This window comes from Marmota monax, unplaced genomic scaffold, assembly GCF_021218885.2.
Source record: "Marmota monax isolate L192 unplaced genomic scaffold, Marmota_monax_Labrador192_F-V1.1 WCK01_AAM20220418_F8-fsc00158, whole genome shotgun sequence".
NCBI lineage: Eukaryota > Metazoa > Chordata > Mammalia > Rodentia > Sciuridae > Marmota > Marmota monax.
In genome coordinates, this window is record NW_026694092.1 from 2,022,380 (window position 1) to 2,042,427 (window position 20,048).

The following is a 20,048-nucleotide window of genomic DNA, read 5'->3' on the forward strand; positions in this document are numbered from 1 at the left end:
TGGAAAAGTTAAAGAAACTGAGCAAAGTGACCTTAACTAGGTGGTAGAGTTTCAAACTCTTGAGTTGGGACCAACTTACAGGAAAACAATACTAGCTCCAGGAGAGAAGTTTGGACTCTATACATACACTTTTTGGAATCAACAGTAAAAAGAAGTACTAAGGAAAGCTATGGGAGGAAGTCCAGAAAAGAGTCTTATCCTTAAATCTGAGGGTGAAGAAGGGCTAAGGAAGGGTAGGGAGTGGCCCCCATCTCAAGGACTAAATGTGGTCCATGTGTTTCATGGGTCTATAGCAAAAGCACTTTCTTGAACTGGGGACAGAGTCAGATTATAAGGCACCAAGGAGGGATTAGAAGAAGATACAACAATAGCAAGTGCAAACTTTTATTCTTTTTTTTTTTTCTTGGAAAGGGGATTGAACCCAGTAGTGATTAACCACTGAGCCACATCCTCAGCCCTTGTTATATTGTATTTAGAGACAGGATCTCACTGAATTACTTAAGGCTTCACTAAGTTGCTTAGGCTGGCTTTGAGCTTGCAATCCTCCTGCCTCAGCCTCCTGAGTCACTGGGATTACAGTCGTGCTCCACCACACCTGGCTATTAACGTTGCTATTTTAAGAAGGAAAATATTTGAGCTGGGTATAGTAGCTGCACTGTTGTAATCCCAGTGACTTGGGAAGCTGAGGCAGGAGGATTGAAAGTTTAAAGCCAGCCTCAGCCTCTGCGATGCACTAAACAACTCAATGAGACCCTGTCCCTAAATAAAATATAAAATAGGGCTGGGGATGTGGATCAATGGTTGAGTGCCCCTGAGTTCAATTCCTGGTACCACCCCCCCCCAAAAAAAAAAAAAGAATAGAAAATATTTGAGCATGCTTGTGGGAAATAAAAGACCATTGAGGTGGAGAAGGACCAGAGAGTGAAAATCCTGATGATGGATGTTGTGATCTATAGCAATGCTTCTCAAACTGTGATCAGCAGACTCATACCAGTCCATGAACTGTGAGTTACTACTTGTCCAATATAGTAAATTCCTCTATTTTTATTTCATTTTTTACAGTGTGGGGATGGAACCCAGTGCCTTGATGCATGGTAGGTAAGCACTCTACCACTGAGCTACACCTCTAGCCTCTGAGACAGTAACTTGTGATGCATATAGAAATGAAAAATAGAACTGGAGGGGTACCTTAGTGGTAGGATTCTTGCCTAACATGTGCAAGGCCCCTGGGTTTGATATTTAGCACCGATTAAAAAAGAAGAAGAAGAAGAGAAAAAGAAATGGAAAATAAATATTTAGAAATTAGAGCAATTTCTCAGGAGGAGCATAAGGCAGGAGGATCCAAGTTTGAGGATAGCTTCAGCAACCTAGCAAGACCCTATCTCAAAATAAAAAATAAAAAATAAAAGCACTGAGGAGGTAGCTCAGTGGTAAAGCACCCCTGGGTTCAATCCTCAGTACTAAAAATAAATAAATAAATAATTTTTAGCACAATTTGTTTTTTGGGGGGGCAAGTACAGGGGAGTGAACTCAGGGGCACTTGACCGCTGAGCCACATCCCCAGCCCTATTTTGTATTTTATTTAGAGACAGGGTCTCCCAGAGTTGCTTAGCACCTTGCTTTTGCTGGCTTTGAACTCTCAATACTCCTGCCTCAGGCTCTCAAGCTGCCAGATTTACAGGCATGTGCCACTGCAACTGGCCTTTTAGAACAATTTGAAAGAATTATTTGATAATTATTGATCTCAAATATTTAAAAACATGGGGCTTGTGTTTTATATGTCCTTCATCCATGATGGTTATTTTCCAATGCTTGACTTTGAATACGTTTTACAAAAATATTGGTCCTTAATGGATTGGATATTTTTTAAAGGTCCTTCATCACAGTATTAGAAGTATTGCTCTAAAGCAAAGATGCCATAGTGAGGTACAGAGAATAATTCTCAATGGTGTGAGAATATTATACAAGAACATCTGTATGTGACAGAGAGATTATGTGAGAGAGAGAGAAAAGAGAAAGAGAGATTGGATTGTCTTACTATTACTTAATGGAGAAAATGGCTTTGCCAGGCATACTTGATCTATTTGTCCAGTGGTTTCTTGATGAATAGGGATTCCAAAGAAAGTAAAGATCTTCTATTAAGATGACGAATTGCAATGATGTTGTCATTGGGTCTTTAGGATTCAGCATATTTAAAAGTGTTGTAATTCTTATGGCCTAAGTGGATTTATGTATTATCCTCCCTAACATTTTTGTTTGCTTATTTCTTTTTGCGGGGTTGAGGGTCAAACCTAGCTCCTCCTGCATGCTAAGCAAGTATTCTATTGCCCAGCCCCATCTTACTTAGTTTTAATTCAATTTACCCTCACTAAATGGAAAAGTAGATGAATAGACTTTTTCAAAGACAAAACAAATTGGTGTTAATTCTAATAAAAATGTACAAATGAACAGCAGGAAATCAACAGGGAAACAGTTGTTCAACTGCTAGCACAGGCTTTTAGTCACATTATGAAGAACCTGCATTAACAAGATAGTTCAGTTTGACAAGATGGCAGCTGAAAAACATTCACGTTAACAAGAAGTTTCTTTGTCATGAGGATGCACTGTCAGTGTAATTAATGCCCTAAGTGTATTTTATGTCTAGAGAATGATTAATGATATTAATTAAGCTAGCAAATCAAAATTGGCAAGGCATTAAAAAAAACTTAAATGTCAAGTAAGTAAAGAGAAATGTCTAGAATTGTTTTCAGAAAGTTTCAAGTCATTTGGTCCTACTCCAGTACCTTTATTAATTTCATCAAATTGAGTAATAATTATTTAGAAAGTTATTTTGGTATTTCTTACAAACAAAAGATAAAAATCCACAAATTAGTGGGGAAATATTCATGCCTCTTGACTTTGTAAAAATGGCTAAGATAACCAGGCACGGTGGCACACACCTGTGATCTCAGTGGTTTGGGAGGCTGAGGCAGGACTGGTAGCAAGTTCAAAGCCAGCTTCAGCAACTTAGCGAGGCCCTAAGCAACTCAGTGAGACCCTGTCTCTAAATAAAATACAAAATAGGGCTGGGATGTGGCTCAGTGGTTGAGTGCCCCTAAGTCAATCCCTGGTAAAAAAAAAAAAGTTAAGATAATGAAACATGCAGTGTTTAATTACTGTTTTAAAAGGCATAAGAAACAGTTGCAAATTAGAAGAAGCATATGAAAACCAAGAGCAGGGTTAATACGTACATATTTTTGTTAACAACAAATCCTTTTTTAAAAGCCACCAAAATTGCTGTAGGGCACTCTAAACCCTATCCCCCCACGGAACAATTAAGTATAAACTATCAAAATCAACTTTTTCAGGATTCTGGGATACATTTCAAAACCCACAAAAACCTGGAAAGCACTTAATGAAGAAAGAAGCTGCGAACATTTGGTAAGATAATCGGTGATTTAACTTACTTGCTATTTCCTGTTCCCACCAGCTCAGTGGTGGCTAGAAAACAAGGACCCCTGTACCTGCTGTCGTTTAGTACTAGAGAGTGCAATGTAGGCTTACTCTCATAAAATTGTGTCTATGGTTAAAAACCAAGTTGATCAAAGACTTAAATGTAGTCACCCTGCTAAGTGAAAAAAGCCCGACATGGCAAGAAAAATACTGCATGACTCACTTAGATGTTGAATCTTAAAAAAATGTCAAATATATACAAACAGAGCAGAATGGTGGTTACATATTAAATGATTTTAGTTTTATGAAGCATCCACAATAGGTAACTCCATAGAGACAAGAAAGAAGACTTATGGTTGCTAGGGGCTGGGGAACAGGAAGAATGGGAAATGACGTGTTGGGTAAAGGGTTCCCTTTGGAGATGAGAAAAAGGACTTAGGTGGTTGTGATGGTTGCCCAATTTTGTGACTGTACTACAGGCCACAGAATTGCCGTCTAAAATGTAGAATTTTATGTTAAGTGAATTTTACCACAATAACAATTAACAAACAAACAGTGAGAAAGTGAGAACAAGGAAGCAAGCATGAGAAAGTGTTAATATTTAGGAGACTATGGGAGCTCTTTGTACAGTAGATGGTGTCACTGTTTTCAAATACCCCTTTAGCTTCCCACATTCCCTATTGCAAGCAGCTACCATGCTCATACTGGCTGAAACCGGAAGAAAACACTATAATCTATAGTGCCCAAATTTGTTTTTATGGGAAGGGAGAATGAGACATGTGAGTCACTTTCCATTCCAGTAACTGATCATCTCATGAGTCTTCAGCCACAGAAGCTACATTGCTTTTTTTGACTTTGATTTTAATAGAAAAGCATCCTAGAGATCTAAAAGATTCTCAGTAATGAAGAGTTTATGTTCTACAAATAATAAACAACTCTTCTCATGTTGCCACTGCCACAAAATGAAAACCTTTAGTGTCTAGATTTTAAATATTTTACAATTATTTCATTAACCATGCAAATTTTTTGAGGGGGGTGTGGGAGTACTAGAGATTGAACTCAGGGGCACTGGACCACTGAGCCACATCTCCAGGCCTATTTTGCATTTTAATTAGAGACAGGGTCTCATTGAATTGCTAGGGCCTCATTACATTGCTAAGGCTGGTTTTGAACTCATGATCTTCCTGTCTTGGCTTCCTGAGCTGCTCAGATTACAGGCATGCACCACTGTGCCCAGCTTGATCTGGATCTTTAAGGACCCAAATCAATTTGCCCACCATAAAAGGGAAGAAGCTGGGCTAAAAGTGGAGGTGCAGGATAAGAAGGAAAGGTACATATTATTTAACTTAAGCATAAATTATGTGAAGTGTTTTTGTTGTTGTTGTTTTGCAGTGCTAGGGATTGAGTCCTGTCATGCATGCTTTACCATTGAGCTATATCCCTAATCCTTTTTATTTTTCATTTTGTGTCAGGGTCTTGCTAAGTGGCTGAGGCTAGCTTCTGGTTTGTAATCCTGCCTCAGCCTCCTTAGTAGATGATGTGCCGATACACCCAGCTATACATGAAGTTTGTGCAGTGAAATATATGCATATGAAATATATCATTATTTCACCTTTAGGCAAGACCCAATTAGATATTTTTGAAGCTACTTTCTCAGACTGTTTTAGAAATATGAACCAGCCTGTTGCAATAATCTATTATCACTGATTTAAAGTGTCTGCTCCTGAGAACTGGGTTTGCTAGCTTCCTTGCTGACCCAGGTGCCAGAGGTCAGCAGGTATGGTTGCCTGAATAGTTATTTTTCCCTCATTTTTGGACATTCTTCTTCCCTGACATGCTGGCATTTACAACAATTTTTTTTAGTTGTTGTAATTAAGATCTTTATAAATCAAAAATTAGACTTAGCATTTCCTAGGGCACAGAACATTTAGCTGCAGATTTTATTTTTTAAGACAGTTTGAATATGTTGTAGTAAAGAAGTTAATTGTCAGACTGAGAGATCCCAGGAGTGGCTGCTCTTAGAAGTCAAGAAAAGATGGAAGAAATTCAGGGTAGAGTGCTGTTGGATTCTTTAGCTCTCTTCATTGGAAAATTGTATGGGTGGTTAAATGTAATTAATTTCCTGTTCAGTGATTTTGACATTTTATTTGCATTATGGGTAAAGCATCTCAGATAGTTTATATTTTCAGACTCTGGGAATTGAAGTAAGGATGTTTTAGATGTGAAAATACCCACTCTCTTTTCTCTCACTTTCTGGCCAAAATGTCTGGCAAAACCGGATCTTGCTCTGTAAGTTGAGTTTTCATGAAATGTTTATTTTCAAATGTAACAATAGATCCTATTAATTAAAGCCATATCTTAAGTCTTGCTTGCCACTGTGAATTGTGGCAATACTTTTTCTCTATAATGCAGAAAATGGCTATTTTTTTTGCTATCTTTGGAAGCTTCATTCAAATGTCTTTATAAATCAAAGTTTTCTAATTTTGGGGAGCTTAACCACTGAGCCACATCCCCAACCTTTTTCATTTTGTATTTTGAGATAGAGTCTTGCTAAATTGCTTAGTCTTGCTGAATTGCTTAGGGCCTAAATTGCTAAAGTTGGCTCCTGGAGATCCTCCTTCCTTAAGCCTCTCTAGTCCCTGGGATTACAGGCATGTGCCACCATGCCCAGTATAACATATATCTTAAACAACCATTTAAAGTCTCTAGAAATGGTCTTAAAGACAACAGCAAATGAAGAAATATTTATTCAATAAAATCTATTAATACTTAGTGATAATGTATCAATTAAAAAAGATAAATAGAAGGAAGGCCAATAGAGTAGAGGAAGGAGGTGAGGGGGAGAGAGAGGAGAGGAAAAGAGGAAGTACTGGGAATAGAAATGGAGCAAACAATATTATGTCCATTTATGTATATGTCAAAATGAACTCCACTATTATGTGTAATTCTAATGCACTAGTAAAAACTAAATAAAAATAAAATAACAGTAAAAAAAAAAAAAAAAAACAGCGAGAGCTGGATGCAGTGGCGAATGCCTGTAATCTCAGTGGCTCCAGAGGTGGAGGCAGGAGGATTGTAGGTTCAAAGCCAGCCTCAGCATGTTAGCAAGGCGCTAAGCAATCCGTGAGACCCTGTCTCTAATAAAATACAAAATAGGACTGGGGATGTGGTTCAATGGTCAAGTGCCCCTGAGTTCAATACCTGATACCAAAAAAAAAAAACACAAAAAACAAACAAACAAACAATAAAACAACAACAATAACCTGTGAGAGTTAAGATTCTGTAGTATTTGAACTGAGATTGAGTCTGTCTTTCTCTCCTCCTACTTTTGCAAAATGGAAACTCCCACAGGGACTTGTGCAACAAAGAACATAGAAATCCTTCCCCCTCTACCTTCTATTAGGGCTATTTTTAGGGGAATTCAAGACACCAGCATTTTTTATCCTGCCCCCAGCCACTTGTTGCTATAGCAAATTTCTGGGTAGTGTGGCTAAGAGATCGGAGATTGCTATCCAAAGCTCAGTCTTTGTGCCCAATCCCAATCCAATAAGGAGGACACAGTTTTGAGAAAAAGGAAAGACATTTTATTGCTTTGCTAGCAAAAGAGAAACCCAGGAGACTCCTGTCCTAGAGGCTGTGAATCTGCCCATCAGGGGGAACAGGGGTTTTTAAAGAGGTGATTTGAAGGCTACATTCCACGTGTTCTCTGGAGTTGTAATTCACTTGTTAATTTGGGAGATAATAATTTCTGAGATCTTCTGGGTGCCATCCTCAAGTCTGTGGTGGGTGTGTGCTCAAGGACATAACTCTATAACTCTGCCTAGGATGGGGAAGAAAGGTAATCCTGTTTCCCTGAGGAGGGAGAGAGATTAGGGAGGAGGACAGAGAGGAAGAGAAACATGTCCTTTTAAAAAGAAATTGCAGACCGGATGGGTATACAGCAGAATTTTACAAAACCTTTAAAGAAGAACTAATACCAATACTTTTCAAGCTACTTCAGGAAATAGAAAAAGAGGGAGAACTTCCCAATTCATTCTATGAGGCCAACATCACCCTGATACCTAAACCAGACAAAGACACTTCAAAGAAAGAAAACTACAGACCAATATCTCTAATGAACCTAGATGCAAAAATCCTCAACAAAATTCTGGCGAATCGGATACAAAAACATATCAAAAAAATTGTACACCATGATCAAGTAGGATTCATCCCTGGGATGCAAGGCTGGTTCAATATACGGAAATCAATAAATGTTATTCACCACATCAATAGACTTAAAGATAAGAACCATATGATCATCTCGATAGATGCGGAAAAAGCATTTGACAAAGTACAGCATCCCTTTATGTTCAAAACTCTAGAAAAACTAGGGATAACAGGAACATACCTCAATATTGTAAAAGCAATCTATGCTAAGCCTCAGGCTAGCATCATTCTGAATGGAGAAAAACTGAAGGCATTCCCTCTAAAATCTGGAACAAGACAGGGATGCCCTCTCTCTCCACTTCTGTTCAACATAGTTCTCGAAACACTGGCCAGAGCAATTGGACAGACGAAAGAAATTAAAGGCATAAAAATAGGAAAAAAAGAACTTAAATTATCACTATTTGCAGATGATATGATTCTATACCTAGCAGACCCAAAAGGCTCTACAAAGAAACTATTAGAGCTAATAAATGAATTCAGCAAAGTGGCAGGATATAAAATCAACACGCATAAATCAAAGGCATTCCTGTATGTCAGCGACAAATCCTCTGAAATGGAAATGAGGACAACCACTCCATTCACAATATCTTCAAAAAAAATAAAATACTTGGGAATCAACCTAACAAAAGAGGTGAAAGACTTACACAATGAAAACTACAGAACCCTAAAGAGAGAAATAGAAGAAGATCTTAGAAGATGGAAAAATATACCCTGTTCATGGATAGGCAGAACTAACATCATCAAGATGGCGATATTACCAAAAGTTCTCTATAGGTTTAATGCAATGCCAATCAAAATCCCAACGGCATTTCTTGTAGAAATAGAGAAAGCAATCATGAAATTCATATGGAAAAATAAAAGACCCAGAATAGCAAAAACAATGCTAAGCAGGAAGTGTGAATCAGGCGGTATAGCGATACCAGACTTCAAACTATACTACAGAGCAATAGTAACAAAAACAGCATGGTACTGGTACCAAAACAGGCGGGTGGACCAATGGTACAGAATAGAGGACACAGAAACCAATCCACAAAACTACAACTATCTTATATTTGATAAAGGGGCTAAAAGCATGCAATGGAGGAAGGATAGCATCTTCAACAAATGGTGCTGGGAAAACTGGAAATCCATATGCAACAAAATGAAACTGAATCCCTTTCTCTCGCCATGCACAAAAGTTAATTCAAAATGGATCAAGGAGCTTGATATCAAATCAGAGACACGCCGTCTGATAGAAGAAAAAGTTGGCTACGATCTACAGTCGGTGGGGTCGGGCTCCAAATTCCTCAATAGGACACCCATAGCACAAAAGTTAATAACTAGAATCAACAAATGGGACTTACTCAAACTAAAAAGTTTTTTCTCAATAAAAGAAACAATAAGAGAGGTAAATAGGGAGCCTACATCCTGGGAACAAATCTTTACTCCTCACACTTCAGATAGAGCCCTAATATCCAGAGTATACAAAGAACTCAAAAAATTAGACAATAAGAGAACAAACAACCCAATCAACAAATGGGCCAAGGACCTGAACAGACACTTCTCAGAGGAGGACATACAGTCAATCAACAAGTACATGAAAAAATGCTCAACATCTCTAGCTGTCAGAGAAATGCAAATCAAAACCACCCTAAGATACCATCTCACTCCAGTAAGATTGGCAGCCATTAGGAAGTCAAACAACAACAAGTGCTGGCGAGGATGTGGGGAAAAGGGTACACTTGTACATTGCTGGTGGGACTGCAGATTGGTGCAGCCAATTTGGAAAGCAGTATGGAGATTTCTTGGAAAGCTGGGAATGGAGCCACCATTTGACCCAGCTATTCCCCTTCTTGGTCTATTCCCTAAAGACCTAAAAAGAGCATGCTACAGGGACACTGCTACATCGATGTTCATAGCAGCACAGTTCACAATAGCAAGACTGTGGAACCAACCTAGATGCCCTTCAATAGACGAATGGATAAAAAAAATGTGGCATTTATACACAATGGAGTATTACTCTGCATTAAAAAATGACAAAATCATAGAATTTACAGGGAAATGGATGGCATTAGAGCAGATTATGCTAAGTTAAGCTAGCCAATCCCTAAAAAACAAATGCCAAATGTCTTCTTTGATATAAGGAGAGTAACTAAGATCAGAGTAGGGACGAAGAGCAGGAGAAGAAGATTAACATTTAACAGGGATGAGAGGTGGGAGGGAAAGGGAGAGAGAAGGGAAATTGCATGGTAATGGAAGGAGACCCTCAGGGTTATACAGTGGAGGGGGTAGAGAGAGAGGAGGGGAGGGGAGGGGAGAGGTGGGGAGGGGGGAGGGTGGAGGATGGGAAAGGCAGCGGAGCACAACAGACACTAGTATGGCAATATGTAAATCAATGGATGTGTAACTGATGTGATTCTGCAATCTGTGTATGGGGTGAAGGTGGGAGTTCATAACCCACTTGAATCAAAGTGTGGAATATGATATGTCAAGAAATTTGTAATGTTTTGAATAACCCACAATAAAAAATTAAAAAATAAATAAATAAATAAATAAAGGCATTGTGTTCATCTATAACTAATAAAAATATTTTTAAAAAAGTTAAAAAAATAAAAAAAAAATAAAAAGAAATTGCAGCCAGGCTCAAAGGCATGTGCCTGTAATCCAAACAGTTTGGGAGGCTAAGGCAAGAGGATTGTGAGTTTAAAGCCAGCCTCTGCAACTTAGTGAGGCCCTGAGAAACTCAGAGAGACCCTGTCTAAATAAATTGGGAAAAGGGCTGGGGATGTGGCAGATGTGGCTCAGGAGTTAAGCACCTCTGGGATCAATCCCTGGTACCAAAAAAAAAAAAAAAAAAAAAGCACAGTGGCAGAGCAGCAAGGGCTATAGCATAAAGTGGAACACTGTTATAATTCCTTCTTCCTCTCAGGCCTCACTCATGGAATGGAAGCTCCACTCTCGGTGTGGCATCGTTGAGTATATTGGGACCTGATCATCCTTGCATGGGTTGTAATCCATGTGTGGTCCACTCTGACAGAGTCAAGCTGAGAAGACCCAAAGCTACTCTTTCCTTTTACAGGTACTTAGCTCCTATAATAGGGGTGTTACTCTGAGAATATTGTGCCATTGTCCCCTGGTCCCAGCTCTAGAATCAAGGCTCAGAGATTTTGTCTTTGGAGAGAAGCAAGCCATAAAACAAAGAACTCTGAATTTCATGACTTTGTTTGCAATAAAGAATGGAAAAGTTCAAGGCTAAGGGTAGTCTCAAAAACAGTGAAAGTCTAGTGGAAAGCAATTGCCCCAAGACATTGTTAAGAACAATAGAGCAGTCAGCCAGTAATTCTGGAGTTAGACAGGTAGGCTTGTCAGGGAAAGAGACAAAGGGAGCTCTGTCAAACCAATGTCAGCCCAGGGTGACTGTGGTCCTACTCAAGTCTGCAGTCCTGAAGGAATAACATCAAAGGTTTTACATTGCACTGGGGGCAGGATAAACTTCACCAAAATAATCCAGCTAGTCAATAAACAGGCAATTGATAACAAACACTTGGAGAAGGGGGCCAATACCCAGAGTTGCTACAAAAAATGATGAGATATGCGAAGAAAAGGAAATTATGACCCATGTACACCAGAAAAAAGCAGGCAACAGAAACCGCCTGTGAGAGCATATCTCATATATATATATATATATATATATATATATATATATATATATATATTTTTTTTTTTTTTTTTTTTGGAAAATGGAAATCCTTGATAATATATTGCAACAACTCTTGGTATTGCCCCCCCACCAAGTACTTGTTATTACTTGCTTCTTTGTTTAGTGACTGGCTGGATTATTTTAGATGAGGAATTTAACAAACACCTCAAGGCTGTGATTATAAAGAGATAGAAAGTACAAAGCACCAAATGGAGGATTCCACCTCTTGCGTCCCCTTCTTCCTCCAGGGAGAAGTCTTTTCTACTGTCCTTTAATAAAGCTTCTACTTTCCACTCTAAAAAAAAAAGAACCAATGGAAATTCTGGAATTGAGAATTACAATAACTGAGATGAAAAGTTCAATAGAGGGCTGACCAGTAGAATGGCAAAGTGAATTTTCTGATAAGTCAATTGAGATAACCTAATTTAAGAAGCAGAAAAAAAGAAGAATGAAGAAAAATGAAAAGTTCTTCAGGCTGAAAGCAAATGTCTCTAGACAGTAATTCAAATCATAAATTTCAAAAAATAAATAATATTAACAAAGTACACTGGTGAAGATAATTATGCAGCTACAAAAGACCAGATTAGAACATATTTATTTTCTTTAACTGATTTAAAAAGCAATCACATAAAATAATATGTGTATAATATATTGTATATATAATATATACAAGTGTAATATATTTTCAAAAAATAAAGGGAGTGGATGTGAGCAATGTCATACTGAATTAAGGAAATGACCCTGGATAGTAACTTGAAACCACAGGAACAAATGAAGATGACTAGAAATGGCAAATGAAAAGGTCAATATTATTTATTATTCTCTTGGCTTCTTTAAAGTACATAAGATCATACGGAATATTAATTATGTCAATGTATTTTTGGATTTATAGAATTTATTGATTTAATATGTATATCAATAATACCATAAAAAGGACAAGTTAATAGCTCAGTGTCTCAATGAATTAACATAAATTAGAGATTGTTTTTGATGAGATATGGTATAAGCCCTACAGAAACCACTAAAGAAGTAAATCAAGAAAATATAGTGAAAAAATAAAGGAATTAAAATGCTGCTTGAGAAAATATTCACTTACTGCAAAAGGAAGTAGTAAAGGATGAATATAAGAGCAAAAAGGACATGTGAGGGGGCTGGGGTTGTGGCTCAGTGGTAGAACATTTGCCTAGCATGTGTGAGGCACTGGGTTCAATCCCCAGCACCACATAAAAATAAAAACAAGTAAGTAAAGGTATTGTGTCCATCCACAACTAAAAAAATCTTTTAAAAAAAAGGACATGTTAGATATAGGAAACAAAAAGTAAAATAGCAGAGGAAAATTAACTGTATCAGGAATAATATTAAATGCAAACAAAAGACAGATTATCTGACTGAATTAATAAACAAAATCCAACTATAGGTGTCTCAAGGAGACATACTTTAGAGTCAAAGCTAAAAATTCATGGAGCATACACCTGCACTACAAGCTACTCAGGAGGCTGAGGTAGAAGAATTGCAAGTTCAAGGCCAGCCTGAGCTACTTAGTGAGACTGTGTCTCAATATAAAAAATAAAAAAGGGCTGGGGATGTAGGTCAATTGTAGAGCACCCCTGGGTTCCATCACCAATAAACAAACAAACAAAAAAGGATGGCAAAAGATAAACCATAGAGACAGCAACCACAAGAAAGCTGGATTAGCTAGACTAACGTCTGAAAATGAGTATGTTAAAACTAAAAAAAATGCTACTAGAGATAAAGAGGAACAATCCGTCCAGAAGATAATCAAGATAGTAATACTGGCATAAGCATGGACATATAGATCAATGGGATCAAATTGAGTACTGAAATATATATATATATCTGCTTGTTGGCAAGAGTACCAACACAGGTCACTGGGGAAAAGGCACAGTCCTGTTAATAAATGGTGCTAAGAGCTAAAACCATAAAACTTTTGGACAAAAGAAACAAAGGAATAAGTCTTCATGACCTTTGTTTCTGCAATTGGTTCTTACTTGACACTGAAAGCACAAGCATCAAATGACTTAATTAGAAACACTTGGAGGATAATAAGCATTATTTCTGGGTGTGTGTGTGTGTGTGTGTGTGTGTGACAGGTTGTTTCCAAAGGAGGTTGATGTGTTAGTAATTGTACTGAGTAGGGAAGATCCACCCTCAATGTGGGTGGGTACTCTCCCATCAGCTGGGGCCTGGGTAGAACAAAAAGGGGAGAAAAAGATTTTTCTGTCTGACTCTCCTGGAACTAGGACACTCTTTTCCTCCTGCCCTTGGATATCAGAACCCAGGCTGTCCAGCCTTGGGATTCTAGAACTTATACTAGCAAACCCCCAGGCGCTCAGACCTTTGGCTGCAGACTAATTGCACCATTGACTTCTTTTCTGGGTCTTAGGCTTTTGGACTTGGACTGAGCCATGTTACCAGCATTCCAGGGTCTCCAGCTTACAAATGGCTTGTTGTGGGACTTCTAAGCCTCCTCAGTTCCTTAATAAATCTTCTTATCTATCTATCTATCTATCTATCCACCTGTCTACCTACCTATCCATCCTATTGGTTCTATTGGTATTGGTTCTTCTCTGGAGAACCTAGTCTAATACATCTCTCATATTGCAGCAACCCTAGCTCATGCTTATTTTTTATTTTTATTTACTTTTGGTACCTGAGATTGAACCCAGGGGTGTTTAACCACTGAGAAACACTTCCCTCAGCCCTTTTTATTTTGAGCGAATCTTGCTAAGTTACTGAGGCTGGCTTTGAACTCGAGATCCTCCTGCCTCAGCCTCCAGAGCCACTGGGATTACAGGCATGCGCCATCAGGGTTCTCATACTTAACTTTTTAAGTTTTATTTCTTTTGTATTGTTTAGCTTATGCTTGTGACATGACAGAAATGTTTCCAGTGAGAGTGAAGAAACACAGTCTTATGAGGACCAGACCTGTTTTATTTCCCCAAGTAAGTAGTAATGCTGACTCAGAGTTAAGTGATGAGGATATAAGCATTATGTCTTTATGAGAGGAGATTCAAAGTCACATTTTCAAAAGTGTGGATACAGGGCTAGGGTTGTAACTCAGTGGCAGAGCGCTTACCTAGCATGTGTGAGGTACTGGGTTCCATCCTCAGTACCACATAAAAAATAAATAAATAAACAAAATAAAGGTATTGTGTCCATCTACAACTAAAAACATTAAAAAATAAAAAAGTATAGATACATAGAGTAGATTATAGATAATAGAATAATTGTGGTCACTTTGTAAATAATTTATCATATAATATTACAACCATTCATTTTATACCTGTGCACCCTTAGAAAGAACCATTTTCTATCTATCATTAGTTAATCAAAATAGATAAATTATATTCTTCTTCATCCAAATTTGAGAGATGGATCTAAGTGCCAAGAAGTGTATTAAGTTCTGATTCTTCCTTATTTATAGGTACACATATTAGGTCATCTAAAACCACTTTCCTTACTTGTACTTAGGTTTGGCCATGCTTACTAGCTTTTATCATTTATTGATTCTTGGTATTAATTCTTGTTCTATAGGAGTCTTATTACGGAAGTTGGGGCCTAATCTGACATGATAGAGATTTAGGTCTACTTTTTCTTCTAATAGACACAGTGTCTCTGTTTAATTCCTAGGTCCTTGATCCACTTTGAGTTGAGTTTTGTGCATGGTCAGAGATAGGGGTTTGCATATGGATTTCCAATTTTCCCAGCACCATTTGTTGAAGAGGCTATCTTTTCTCCAATATACATTTTTGGCACCTTTGTCAAATATAAGATAACTGTAATTATATGGGCTAGTCTCTGTGTCCTCTATTCTGTATCATTGGTCTACCAGTCTATTTTGGTGCCAATACCATGCTGTTTTTGATACTATTGCTCTGTGGTATTGTTTAAGGTTTGGTATAGTGATGCCATCTGCTTCACTCTTCTTGCTAAGGATTTAACTATTAACTATTTAACTATGACTATTCTGAGTCTCTTATTTTTCCAGATGAACTTCATGACTTTTTCTATTTCTATAAGGAATGTCATTGGGATTTTGATTGGAATTGTATTAAATCTGTATAGCGCTTTTGGTAGTATGGTCATTTTAACAATATTAATTCTGCCTATCCAAGAACAAGGGAGATCTTTCTATCTTCTAAGGTCTTCTTTAATTTCTTTCTTTAGCGTTCTGTAGTTTTCATTGTAGAGTTCACCTCTTTCATTGGATTAATTCCCAAGTATTTTTTTTTTTGATGCTACTATAAATGGGGTAGTTTTCCTCATTTCCCTTTCAGAGGATTTGTCATTGATATACAGAAATGCCTTTGATTTATGGGTGTTGATTTTGTATCCTGCTACTTTGCTGAATTCATTTACCAGTTCTAGAAGTTTTCTGGTGGAATTTTTTGGGTCTACTAGGTATAGAATCATATTATCAGCAAATAGTGCTAATTGGAGTTCTTCTTTACCTATCCATATCCCTTTAATTTCTTTCATCTAATTGCTCTGGCCAGTGTTTCAAGAATTATGTTAAATAGAAGTGGTGAAAGAGGGAATCCCTGTCTTGTTGCAGTTTTTAGAGGGAATGCCTTCAATTTTTCTCCATTTAGAATGATGTTGGCCTGGGGCTTAGCATAGAGAGCTTTTATGATGTTAAGATATGTTCCTGTTATCCCTAGTTTTTCTAGTGTTTTGAACATAAACGTGTGCTATATTTTGTTGAAAGCTTTTTCTGCATCTATTGAGATGATCATATGGTTCTTAACTTTAAGTCTATTGATGTGATGAATTACATTTATTGATTTCTGTATATTGAACCAAATTTGCATCCCTGGAATGAACCCCACTTGATTATGGTGTACTATATTTTTGATATGTTTTTGTATTCTATTTGCCATACATTTATTGAGAATTTTTGCATCTATGTTCACTAGAGATATTTGTCTGAAGTTTTCTTTCTTTAATGTGCTTTGCCTGGTTTTGGAATCAGGGTGATATTGGCCTCATAGAATGAGTTTGGAATTACTCCTTTTTTTCTATTTCCTGAAATAAATTGAAGAGTACTGGTATTAGTTAGAACTCAGGTGTGTGTCCATCCAGTCCTGGGATTTTCTTGGTTGGTAGACTTTTGATGTCGTCTGTTAGTTCTTTACTTGAAATTGATCTGTTTAAAGTGTATATCATCCTGATTCAGTCTGGGCAAATTATATAACTCTAGAAATTTGTCAATACCTTCGATATTTTCTATTTTAATGGAGTACAAGTTTTCAAAATAATTTCTAATTATCTTCTGTATTTCTGTAGTGTCTGTTGTGATATTTCCTTTTTCATTACATAATGTTAGTAATTTGAGTTTTCTCTCTCCTTCTCTTCATTAGCATGGCTAAGGGCCTATCAAGTTTATTTATTTTTTCAAAGAACCAATTTTTTGTTTTGTCAATTTTTTCAATTGTTTATTTTGTTTTAATTTCATCTCTCATTTCAATTATTTCCTAACTTCTATTTCTTTTGGTGTAGATTTGTTCTTTTTCTAGGACTTTGAAATATAATCTTAAGTCATTTATTTGTTGACTTTTTCATCTTTTAAGGAATGAACTCCAGGCAATGAACTTTTCTTCTTAGAACTGCCTTCATAGTGTTCCAGAGATTTCAATATGTTGTATCTGTGTTCTAAACATTTTTTAATCTCCTCCTTGATATCTTCTGCAACCCATTGTTTATTCAGTAGCATATTATTTAGTTTCCAGGTGTTGGAGTAGCTTTTATTTCTTATTTTATCATTGATTTCTAATTTCATTCCATATGATCTGATATAATGCAGGGTAGTATTTTATATTTGCTAAGAGTTGCTTTGTGGCATAATATATGGTCTATTTTAGAGAAGGATCCATGTGCTGCTGAGAAGAAAGTGTATTCACTTGTTGAAGGATGAAATATTCTATATATGTCAGTTAAGTCTAAGTTATTGATTGTATTATTGAGTAGTGAAAGAAGTGTGTTAAGGTCACTCAAAATTATTGTGTTGTGGTCTATCTGACTCTTTAGCTTGAGAAGAGTTTGTTTGATGAACGTAGATGCTCCATTGTTGGGGCATATATATTTATAATTGTTATGTCTTGTTGGTGTACGGTTCCCTTGAGCAGTATATAGTGTCCTTCTTTATCCCTTTTGATTGACTTTAGCTTGAGGTCTACTTTACTTGATATGAGGATGGAAATTTCTGCTTGCTTCCACAGTCCATGTGAGTGGTATGATTTTTCCTAACCTTTCACCTTCAGTCTATGGATGTCTTTTCCTATGAGATGAGTCTCTTGGAGGCAGCATATTATTGGGTCTTTTTTTATCCAATCTGCTAGTCTGTCTTTTAATTGGTGAGTTTAGGTCATTAACATTCAGGGTTATTATTGGATGATTTGTATTCCCAGCCATTTTTATTTATTTTTGGTATTTAACTTGACTTGGTTTCCCCTCTGATTAGTTTTTTCTTTAGTGTAATCTCTTCCTCTGCTGATTTTCATCATTGTTTTTCATTTCCTCTTCATGTTTATTTTGTTTTAATTTTTTTTTTAGTTTTTTGTTTTAGTTTCATCCTGGTTTTGGAATCAGGCTGATATTGGCCTCATAGAATGAGTTTGGAATTACTCCTCTTTTTCTATTTCCTGAAATAAATTGAAGAGTATGGAATATTTTGCCAAGGATGTTCTGTAGTGCAGGCTTTCTAGTTGTAAATTCTTTTAACTTTTGTTTATCATGGAAGGTTTTTATTTTATCATCAAGTCTAAAGCTTAGTTTTGCTGGATATAAGATTCTTGGTTGGCATCCATTTTCTTTCAGAGCTTGGTATATGTTGTTCCATGATCTCCCGGCTTTGAGGGTCGTGGTTGACAAATCTGCTTAGATAGGAACTGGTTTCCCCCTATACCTGATCTGATTCCTCTCTCTTGCAGCTTTTAAGATTCTATCCTTATTCTGTATGCTAGGCATTTTCATTATAATGTGCCTTGGTGTAGATCTGTTGTAATTTTGCTCATTCGGTGTCCTGTAAGCCTCTTGTATTTGATGTTCCAATTTATTCTTCACATCTGGGAAATTTTCTGATATTATCTCATTGAAGAGATTGTGCATTCCTTTGGTTTGAAACTCTGTGCCTTCCTCTATCCCAATAACTCTTAAATTTGGTCTTTTGATGCTGTCACATAATTCTTGGATGTTCTGTTCATGGTTTCTTACTATCTTCACTGGGTGGTCAGCTTTATTATCTAGATTGTATACTTTGTCTTCATTATCTGATGTTCTTTCTTCCAAGCCATATAGTCTGTTGGTTATGCTTTCTTTTGAGTTTTTTATTTGGTTTATTGTTTCCTTCATTTCAAGGATTTTTTTTTTCAGAGTCTCTATGTCTTTCTTGAAGTAATCTTTTGCTACCTGTATTTGCTCTCTTACCTCTTTGTTGGAGTGATCAGTTTTTGCCTGTATTTGCTCATTTAGGTCATTCTTTAATTCACAGATCATTTTAATTATGAACCTTCTGAACTCCTTCTCTGACATTTCATCAACTTTGCTGTCCATGGGTTCTGTTATTATAGTGTCCTGGTTTGTTTGGGGGCACTAAACATGTTGTCTATGTGTTTTTTCATGTTGTCTATGTGTCTTCCTTTCTTGTAGTGTGGATTTGAGATATTACAGTTTGTACCCTATATTCTTGTAGTACCCATGCATATTGTCTGTACCTCACCTTGATGTTGGGCTCCCAGGCCCTGCTGGTGTCCCTCAATGTATGCTACTGCAACTAAAGATGGTGGCAGCAATAGCCGAGGTAACTCGAGATAATAGTTGAGGTGCCCCAAGATGGATGCAGTGTCTTACAGAGATGGGTCTGAAAGGGTGGGCTTTATACTGACTTTGGGATGCCTACTCTGAGATGCAGCTGCTTCTAGGCCCTGTCTTTTGTCAAAAAGCAGGGGCTACTTCATTGGGAATGCTATGGTGGTGTCTGCAGTATCCCAGGATGAAGTGGGTTAGGCTAGGGCTCCAGGTGGGAGGGGGTGACTTGGACCTACCCTGGGCCTGGATCCCACGTATGTCCGTTGTGGTCTTCTGGCCAGAAGAGGTGGTCCTGTGCCAGAGCCTGAGCTCCTGCAGGTGTCTGCTGGTGGCAGGATAGACCTGGATCTACTATGAGCCTGGGTCCCACACACAGGGTTGGTGTGGGAGGATGTGGGCCGGGGCTGGGCCCTCCCCAGCCCTTTTTAATTATTTATTTTTTTTGAGACAGGGTCTTGCTAAGTTGCTTAAAGCTAGCTCAGTACCTATTCTTGTGTCAATCCTCAGGTTCAATGTCAGAGGATATTCCTTGATTATCCCTGTAACTTATATCCCTTCACTGTATCTTAAAGTAACTTCTTTTTTTAAATGTAGATGAGTGGTTCTCAATTGAGGATAATTTCACGTTTTGACATTTGACAATATCTGGTGATACATTATTATGCCAAGGACAACATTAAAGAATGATCTAGTCTAAACTGTCAGTAATACTGAGTTGATCAACTCTGCTTTAGTTCATATACAATGAATTAGATATACAGATGTGTTTGGATATTCAACATCTGTCTTTTCTAGTAGACTTTATAATCCATAGGCATGAGATAATGTCTATTTTGTTTACACTTAGTATCTAGTATCTCAGTGCCTGATGCCAGTTAGATGGACAATAAATATTTGTTAAATA

The 20,048-nt window shown here is 37.3% G+C and overlaps 1 protein-coding gene across 4 annotated transcripts in view; it reads left to right on the forward strand.

The window, feature by feature from the left end:
* Positions 1–20,048, forward strand: part of Sytl5 (synaptotagmin like 5) — a 257,975-nt gene that overhangs the window by 71,447 nt on the left and 166,480 nt on the right. Inside the window, exons 3-5 of one of the 4 annotated variants that reach the window (XM_058585750.1) lie at positions 3,348–3,420; positions 10,547–10,696; positions 14,195–14,280. The exons of 2 other annotated variants lie outside the window; for them this stretch is intronic. The gene's annotated coding sequence lies outside the window, so the exon portion shown is untranslated. The remainder of the gene's footprint in view (positions 1–3,347; positions 3,421–10,546; positions 10,697–14,194; positions 14,281–20,048) is intronic. One more of the 4 variants, XM_058585751.1, reaches the window with a different exon arrangement.